The sequence below is a fragment of the Mixophyes fleayi genome, chromosome 2, assembly GCF_038048845.1.
Source record: "Mixophyes fleayi isolate aMixFle1 chromosome 2, aMixFle1.hap1, whole genome shotgun sequence".
In the NCBI taxonomy this organism is placed as follows: Eukaryota; Metazoa; Chordata; class Amphibia; order Anura; family Limnodynastidae; genus Mixophyes; species Mixophyes fleayi.
In genome coordinates, this window is record NC_134403.1 from 88,839,626 (window position 1) to 88,847,863 (window position 8,238).

General features: G+C 38.7%; 1 long non-coding RNA gene across 1 annotated transcript; it reads right to left on the minus strand.

Annotated features, from left to right (window-relative positions):
• Positions 1 to 288: 288 nt before the first annotated feature.
• LOC142140178 (uncharacterized) lies at positions 289 to 5,065 on the minus strand. Its single transcript, XR_012688319.1, has 3 exons — positions 4,765 to 5,065; positions 4,499 to 4,576; positions 289 to 344 (listed from the first exon to the last, which is right to left on the minus strand). It is a non-coding gene; the product is annotated as an uncharacterized LOC142140178 (long non-coding RNA).
• Between the last annotated feature and the right edge of the window lie 3,173 nt (positions 5,066 to 8,238).

Here is an 8,238-nt window from a genome sequence, read left to right on the forward strand (position 1 = left end):
ATATCTAAAGTTATTAGAAATCGGGAAATCAATATTCCATTTTGATTAAAACACACCAGTTTTCTTGTTTTATTTTGTTGTTGCTATTTATTTTATATCTGAAATGGTTACACACATTCTATCAGTGTAATGGATAAAGTAGAATAAATACTTTTATGATTATGAGTGAAATTTCTAGACACTGTGAAGCTTGTAGTTAGTGCAGGGTTTCTCAGACCCAGCCCTCAGGGAGCCCGAACAGTGCATGTTTTCCACAGCTTATTTGTTGTTATATCCAAGGGCAATTAAAATAAACCAGTAGATTTCTCTTTAGATGGGGTTCCCATGTCAGGCTCTGGCAGTGGCTGAAAGAGAAGAATATTTCAGGTTGGAGAGCTTTGTAGGAGAGCTTTAATAAGGAACAAAAGAAAAGTCAAGTAGAGAGGATCAGACAGAAGCAGCATCCCTAGATGCTTGTATATGGTAACAGGCAGTAATAAAAGGTTAAGCAGTCTATAATGTTTGGTAAAAGAAACATGTATTAGTCTCTTGTGAAATGAGTCATAACATGTAATTAGTAAGTCCAGTAGGCATTCACACAGGCCAAAAATCAGAAACTACAAGCCGGGAATCAGGATTCAGACGGAACACACAGGGAAATCAATGACAAGGAACCAAATTGTTGACAAACAGACAGTACTGCAATACAATAACTGTACGGATACTAATGATGAATGCAGTGGGGAACATGGACATGCAAGACTGATTCCCAACAGTACTCAAGGCTATAGAGTTTCCTGTGAAGTTGATCTCAAGAAATTATGGAGTCCAGTCTAGCAGATCCCTGACTCTGTTCTTGGTCATTCACTAAAACACATGGAGGTGGTGTTTGAGCTCTACGAAAACAGATATCTGGATTATAGGCTTTCAAAAGGCAAACATGAAAGCAGGTTTGGACTGGCCATCTGGCACTTCTGGCAAATGCCAGAAGGGCCGATGGTCAGATGGGCTGGTTCCGAGCAGTCGGTGCACAGTCCAGTGACCGATTGCTCGGGACCAACACTTCCTGGTGGCTGCCTCCTCCCCAGGAACCAGCCACATGACTACATGTACATTCAAGGCAGCTGTCGAAGAGCGGGCAGAAAACAGAAACAGACAGAAAAGAAGCTGAGAAAGTAAGTACACAAAATGGGGGGGAAGAGGAAGGATGCCACACAGAAAATGTGGGGATAATATGATTTGGGTCACCACTGTGTGGTATAATATGATTTGGGGGCACTATTGCGGCATAATATCAACTGTGGGCACTACTGTGTGGCATAATATGATTTGGGGCACTACTGTATGGCATAATATGATTTGGGGGCACTACTGTGTGGTATAATATGATTTGTGGGCACTACTGTATGGCATAATATCAATTGGGGGCATGTACTCAGGCATGAGGGAAGGAGAAGAATGTTAATATAATGTGGGAGGTAGGCTATTAATTTAATGCTGGAGTTTAGGTGGAGGCTAATTATTTAATTGGTGCTATTTTATTTGTGGGTTGATGTGGGTTAATTTAATTTAGTATTGGGGCCTAGCAATTTAAGAGGGGGTGATTGGACCTTTAATTTAATGCTGGGTTGGTTTGGGGGCTATTAATTGAAAGTGGGGCTGTTTGGTAAAAAAAATGTCTATTAAATGTGAATATGAATTATTTAATGGCAGTGATGGTTGTGGGAAATAGGTATATTTATTAAACGTAAATCTATTTAATTGATTGCTGGGGTTGTTTGGAGGGAAGGAAATAGGTTTATTCATAATCAGCAGCAGCTATTTATATTAAATGTGAATACTAGTATTTTAATATTGGTGCTAGAGGGAGGCCTAATTATAAAACATGGGTTGTACTGAATAAACACCAGGGCTCGTTGGAGTTTTCTAAATTACATGTACCCATTTGTTTTCCAAATTAGGCCTCCAACATTCCAGTATCCAGATAAGCAGCAACTGAACTAAAGACACCAGCAGCCACAGGTGGTGAAAGTGACAAGACAGGTAGGAGAGAGCAACTGTCCTGAATCTGGTGGGGAAGTCCCGAATTTTGGTGACTGTCTCGTTTAGTGAGATTTGGTCCGACTACAAGGACAGTTGGAGGTATGTCCCACTTCACACTGTACTGCTTGTGAAGGCAGAGCTGCGTGCAACTAACAGTATTGCATATAGTATTGCCTGTGTATTTGTCTAACATTTGTCTACAATGATAACCATGTTACATAATAGGGGCTCCCTGTCTTAAATACCCTAGGCCCCCCGAGCGTTAATCCAGCTCTGGTAGCAGGAGGCAGCGGATAGCTGCTCCCAGTACCAGGACAGGACACAGACTGCAGAGCAAGCCGAGGAGCTTTAAGTCTCACCATATTTGGTAATCTCGTGAGACTAAGAGCTTCCCTGCTCACTCTACAGGAAGTTCCCACCCTGATGTATGTCAGCAGCACCAGAAGCATAGATATGTACAGTGGGCTGGGGGTGTCATAATGTGCCTCGGGGGATGGCGTGTAAATGTAATGTTTTATTTTAATGAATGTATCATTGCACCATGTTGGCCACACCCACAACACGATGTGGTCACACCCTTTTCGGTGCCGCTGCTGTGCGCCGGAACAAAGTTTCTTTCCTGCTGGAACTGAGGTGGGCCTGTGTACTTTAAATGCCAGGGCTGATTTTTAGTCCCAGTCTGGCCCTGCATGGAAGTCAGGTTAAATGCAAAGTACCTAATGTAGGAGATGTTTGAAGGTGACTGGGCATTTCCTTATAAACGCTCAAATGCAATATGTTACTAACCCAGTTTCTAAGAATGGGCTCACATTCAGGGAATCGTGAGTTGATACAAATACTTCTCTGAATATGGCCATCATACTGTCAAAAGCCACCAGGCAGTCTTTCAGGTGGTGGCTAAACCAGAAGTTGGAGTCTGAAAAGGGTGATATGACATATGCCCATGTTACAGGCTGGGGAGCCCGCCGTCAGGGACAGATGACACAAGGCACAAAGCGAGAAAAGACTTCTTATACAGTAAATGTCTTAGAAATGAGAGTAATGTTGATTGAAATGTAGCACTTTCACCTTAATCTAAAAGGGAATTATGTCTGATTATGACATAAATCGCCAGATAGGCACCAGAAGCAGAAACCTGATGGTGGAAGTGGCAAGAATCAGGTCTTGGGAAAAGAAAAATCTGAAGTATTTTTCAGCACTGCATGCAGCAGGCAAGCAGAAGGTAATAGCAGATTACCTCAATCTAAAACAGATTCATCCAGGAGAATAGTCTCTACATCAGGTAGTGTTCCACCTACTGATAGCCTGAATTTCCCTTTCTCAAGTGAATATTATGACAATAAGCGAAAATGCCAAGGTACCCAGGTTCTTCTCTCAGCACAAAGTTCCAGAGACAGAGAGAATAGATGCTATGATGGTTCCAGGGACTTTTCACCTGGGTTATGTCTGTTTCCACACATCACTTGCATTCTAAAAATATTTGAAAAGAGAAGGCAGAAGTAATAGCAATTCTTCCATTTTGGCCTCACCGTCTGTGGTTTCCTGGGAGATACTCTGGGAGCAACCGTAGCGTTTGTCTCTTCAATCAGATGTCCTATATCCAAGGCCCAATTGCATAGTTTTAATGACATGGGGCCTGATTCATTAGTGATCTTATCTTCTGCAGAAGTTGCGATGCATATTTTAAGAACTAATGAGAAGATAAGAAAGTCATGATTCAACAAGGAACGGAAGTTAAGAGACACGCCCATCTTAAGTCATTTACGCAACGGAAAATAAGATGCACCTGATCTTAAGAAGTTAGTTCATCTTAAGTTCCTCTTCTCATTTAAAGATAAGACGGTGTTACGTAATGGCAAATGTGGGAGGTGCGAAGAGTTTGTTTACAAATTTAAAAACACAATTGATGACTCTGGCATGAGGGACAATAATGAGCTCTGTATAGAACAGGACTTGCTTTAGCTATCGTTGTGACATCCATGGGGCGAATGCAGAAAGACAGTGGTTTTCAACAGATAGTGCTGAAAGAAATAGGTCAGGGAAAGCAATGTACATTTGAGTGTCCTCAGCGTAGAGGTGATATTGGAAGTCAAATGACCAAATTAGTACCCCTAAGACAAGAGATGTACATTATTAAAGTACGACATTTAGAAAAAAAAAAAGGAGCCTTGTGAGATCTCAATAGAGAGTGAGAGTGGAAGGGAGAATGTGCCAGAGGTGGGTACACTTCAGGAGCAGTTAGAGAGGTAGGAAGTGACCCAGGAGAGAACTGTGTCTAGATAGACAATGGAGTGAAGGATATGTAGGAGAAGAGGGTGCTCAACAGTGTCCAAAGCATCAGAGAGTTACAGGAGAATGAAAAAACAATATTAATATTTATAGACACAATTTCAGTAATCATATGAAACTCAAAATAAAAACAAACTTCAAATACAAACTCCTTTGTAAAAAAAAAAATAAAAAAAAAAATACAAACACGTGCATGTTGGTTTTATCCCATGGTTAGAAGTGTTGCAAGGCAGGTCATGCTGGAACCGATAATGACTGTCTTTATCTGTTTAAAATATTAGAGAAAAGGAGATCAACCTTTGGCCATTTTAAAACAAAATATTACTTGACTGTGTGTACTTTGTACACACCTGTACTTTCAAGCTGTAAAACCTACAATTTCTGATGCTTTAACTATAACACAGGTCCCCCAATAACTGAAAACGACTAACATTGTTAACTATAGATACTTACATGCTTACAAAGGCAACTCCTTCAGGTCTTGATCCTCGCCGCACCTCCTTTGTGCTCCAGCTGACAGCTGGATGATAAGGTCTGTTGGAATAAATTACAAACATTTAGCTATTTGCTAAAATGGTCTCTGTTTCTCACTTATTCTCAAAATGAAAGATAATGTAAGGTATCTCCATTAGAACATATTGACAAATCAGTGCCTTAAAATCAATAAACAGACACAACATACTTTATGTACTTTACCTGGGCAGTAAAGAACATTCACATAGTGAGTCAGATATATGATTAACACAAACTATGGTTAATTAGTGGATATTTTTCAGGTGAGGCAGACATGTCCCAGCTAAGGCTTGGTAGTACATCAATTAAAGCATTTAGTTTGGTCTTTTTACAGCTAAGCCATACTTGCCATCTCTCCCAGAATGCCCGGGAGACTTCCGAATTCACTTCCTAGTGAGCAGATGCCCCCTCACGCCCACCTCTACACTGAGACTCCCGGAGGCCAATCCTTAAAGGTTGGCAACTATGAGCTAAGCTCTAACAACCACCAACATTATTTTTATAAGTGCTCTGGGTAGAAAACTCACATCTGAAAATCTCAGCAGGGGCAAAGGCAGCCCTTACAGGCCAATTAGAAAAAATTGCAGATTTCAAAGGTAAACATTTTTTCGTCAAAACTGTCTGGTGCATGCATTTGTTTATGTTTTGAAAAATTAAACTTGCCTTTACTTTCAATCAACAATTGTATTTTTCGGATGTTAGAGCATTTTAAAAGTGCGATATAAACCATATTAGAAAAAGATTTTAGCTTGCAAATCAGTCTGGAACCTGAAGTGATCTGCCTCCACAGTTTCAGATCTGTTGGATAAACATGTAACATGGGAAAGTGCCAAAACACATAAGAATCATCTTAATAGATATTAGATTGAAAAACTTCACTACACCCCCCCCCCCCCCCAAAAAAAAAATTATTTTTTTTTTGTTAATAATAATACAAAAAACACACACGTTAAAATGCACATTTCATATGAAAATCGAGATGCACTGTTATTGTGGAACATAAAATATCTTACAAATACAAACTTGGAAGTGTCCATAAAAGAGTAAGAGAAAAGAGAACTGTCAATACAAATAAAAGTCAACTATACAAATCCACACCCGTAAACTCCACTATAGACTCCCAACCAACTTCAATTGTGCATGAAGCATTCTTTTATAGTGGATTGTAATGAGACAAGTATATGCAGATAATGTAATATAGGGAAGCACCTGCGCATAAAACCACAAGCCGCCTCTTATTCCTTAAACACAAAATCCCCTTTTTCTGTGTGACATAAGATACCACCATACAATACAAAAGGAATCAGATGGCGCTATTGGTGTATACAACAAACATACAAAAAAATATTTTAAATGGTAAACAACGATCAAAATCACAGTCCCATAAAATGTTCACTTCAAACAATTAAATTTTCATGCTTGGATGATCCATCCTGATATTCTCCCAAATCCATTAGTATAGGTTCCATGTAAAAAAAACATCCAGAGAGATATCTTAGTGTCACTTATATCTGGCAACTAACGGGTAAATTCTATGAATCCCCTATTAGCCAGTGAAATAATATATAGCATGCAGCACCACGTGAAAGAAATGCTCTGTTTTCCTTTTAGGATAAACACTTACATAAGAGCAAATACACGATTCATCTGCAGTATCATAAAGTGGTCCACTTCCATTCCTTTAAAATCGAAATGCACTCAGATGCAATATAAAAGACAAAATATACGTTCCCATGTGTAAAAACGTACATGTATTTATTAAAACAATCGGCATCAGCTTCAATGCAACGGATAAAACTTAAAATCAGGACCGCTTGAGAAGGGTGGACTCTTACCCCCACTCAGGAAATAGCAGGCATGTAGTTTAGATGTAAAATGTCCGATTACCGGACCGCCGGCTGTTTCAACCACAAGTCCCGCTACCGCTGGATGGAAGGGAGTTCCCTCTCGAATTTCACTGACGTCACCTTCTCCTTGCCGACGCGTTTCGAATGTCAAATCTTTATCAAGTATATGCAGATGTATGGCCCACTGTGGTATCAGATGAACAGATCTGAACAACGCTGTTTATGGATATCTGTTGTTTAGTTTTATACTGATTAATATATGTTTGCATTTATTTCTGATTGTGATTTATTCTGAGGTGCATTTGCATAGACAATCTTATTTTAAATTGTTGAAAAAAACTATGACCCATTATGTCGGTAATTAACAAGGTGTGTGCAATTGTTCATGTAATTATGCTCATTAACACTTTATGTTGCCACTTGTGCCTGTGTTGTGTTGTATGTTTGTTTCAATCTGAAATATGCATTAGTGGTTACAAAAACCAGCTGCCAACAGTAGGGTCATGAGTTTGAATCCAGAGGCATACCTGTATATGTGTAGACTTTGTTTCTGTGGGTTTACTCCAATGTGTCACTTATAGAAGAGTACGCTAGTATACGTTTTGGTGTTGGCTCTGTCTATAGAGTATTGGATTGTGCATGTATATTTATGATTGCAAATTGTTAGCCATTGAATTTGCATCCACATTTATTTTTATTGAACCTAATAGGCCTTTCAAACATGGTGCTTGTCATTGAAGTCTATATAATATATGTGATGCTCAATCTGCACGTTGCCTTAGTGGTTAGACAATCCACTTTTCATCAGTGGGGTCATAAGTTTGATTCCTGACCCATTTTGTGGAATATGCCTATATTGCATGTTGAAATTTGTGTGGAGCTACAACAGAGACAAGCAGCTGTTCCAAATAAAGTGAATCCAAACAAATAGAAAATATCCACAGATAAAAGCAAAAAAAAACCTAAGTGCCCCCCAAAAAAAGGCAGAAGGCAAAAAATGGCAATCAAATTAAAGTCCAACTATCATTATATTATACATCAATGAATTTAGATTGCAAATTATTAAAAATGTGCATCTACCATGGATTTAGAGCAAAAATATTTCAATGTAAATTCAACAGTGGGCTCATGAGTTTGAATCCTGTCATGGCCTTATCTCTGTGGAGTTTAAATATCCTCCCCATGTTTGTGTGGGGTTCCTACGTGTCCCTTACGAAAGAGTATGCATGGTTTATGTTCGCACATTTTATCTATATAGTTTTAACAAATAAAGCAGTTATGCCTTTCATTTATACTACCGTATTATTAGCCGTTAAAAAAAAAATATCAAACAAGCTATAGGCTAACTATTAGATATTACACATCAACCACTTTACATTGCAATTGATTACAACGGTGCATTCACTGTGGTTGTTTTTGTAAAAAAGATAAAAAGTACATTGTTTAATGTTTGACATGAATATAAAATAAAATAAAAAAATCTTAGTGAAGTGTATTAAGAGGTTTGTTGTGAATAATTAGTCTTGAGTGTTTTAAACAAACATTTTTTGAACAGTTTAGTGTTATT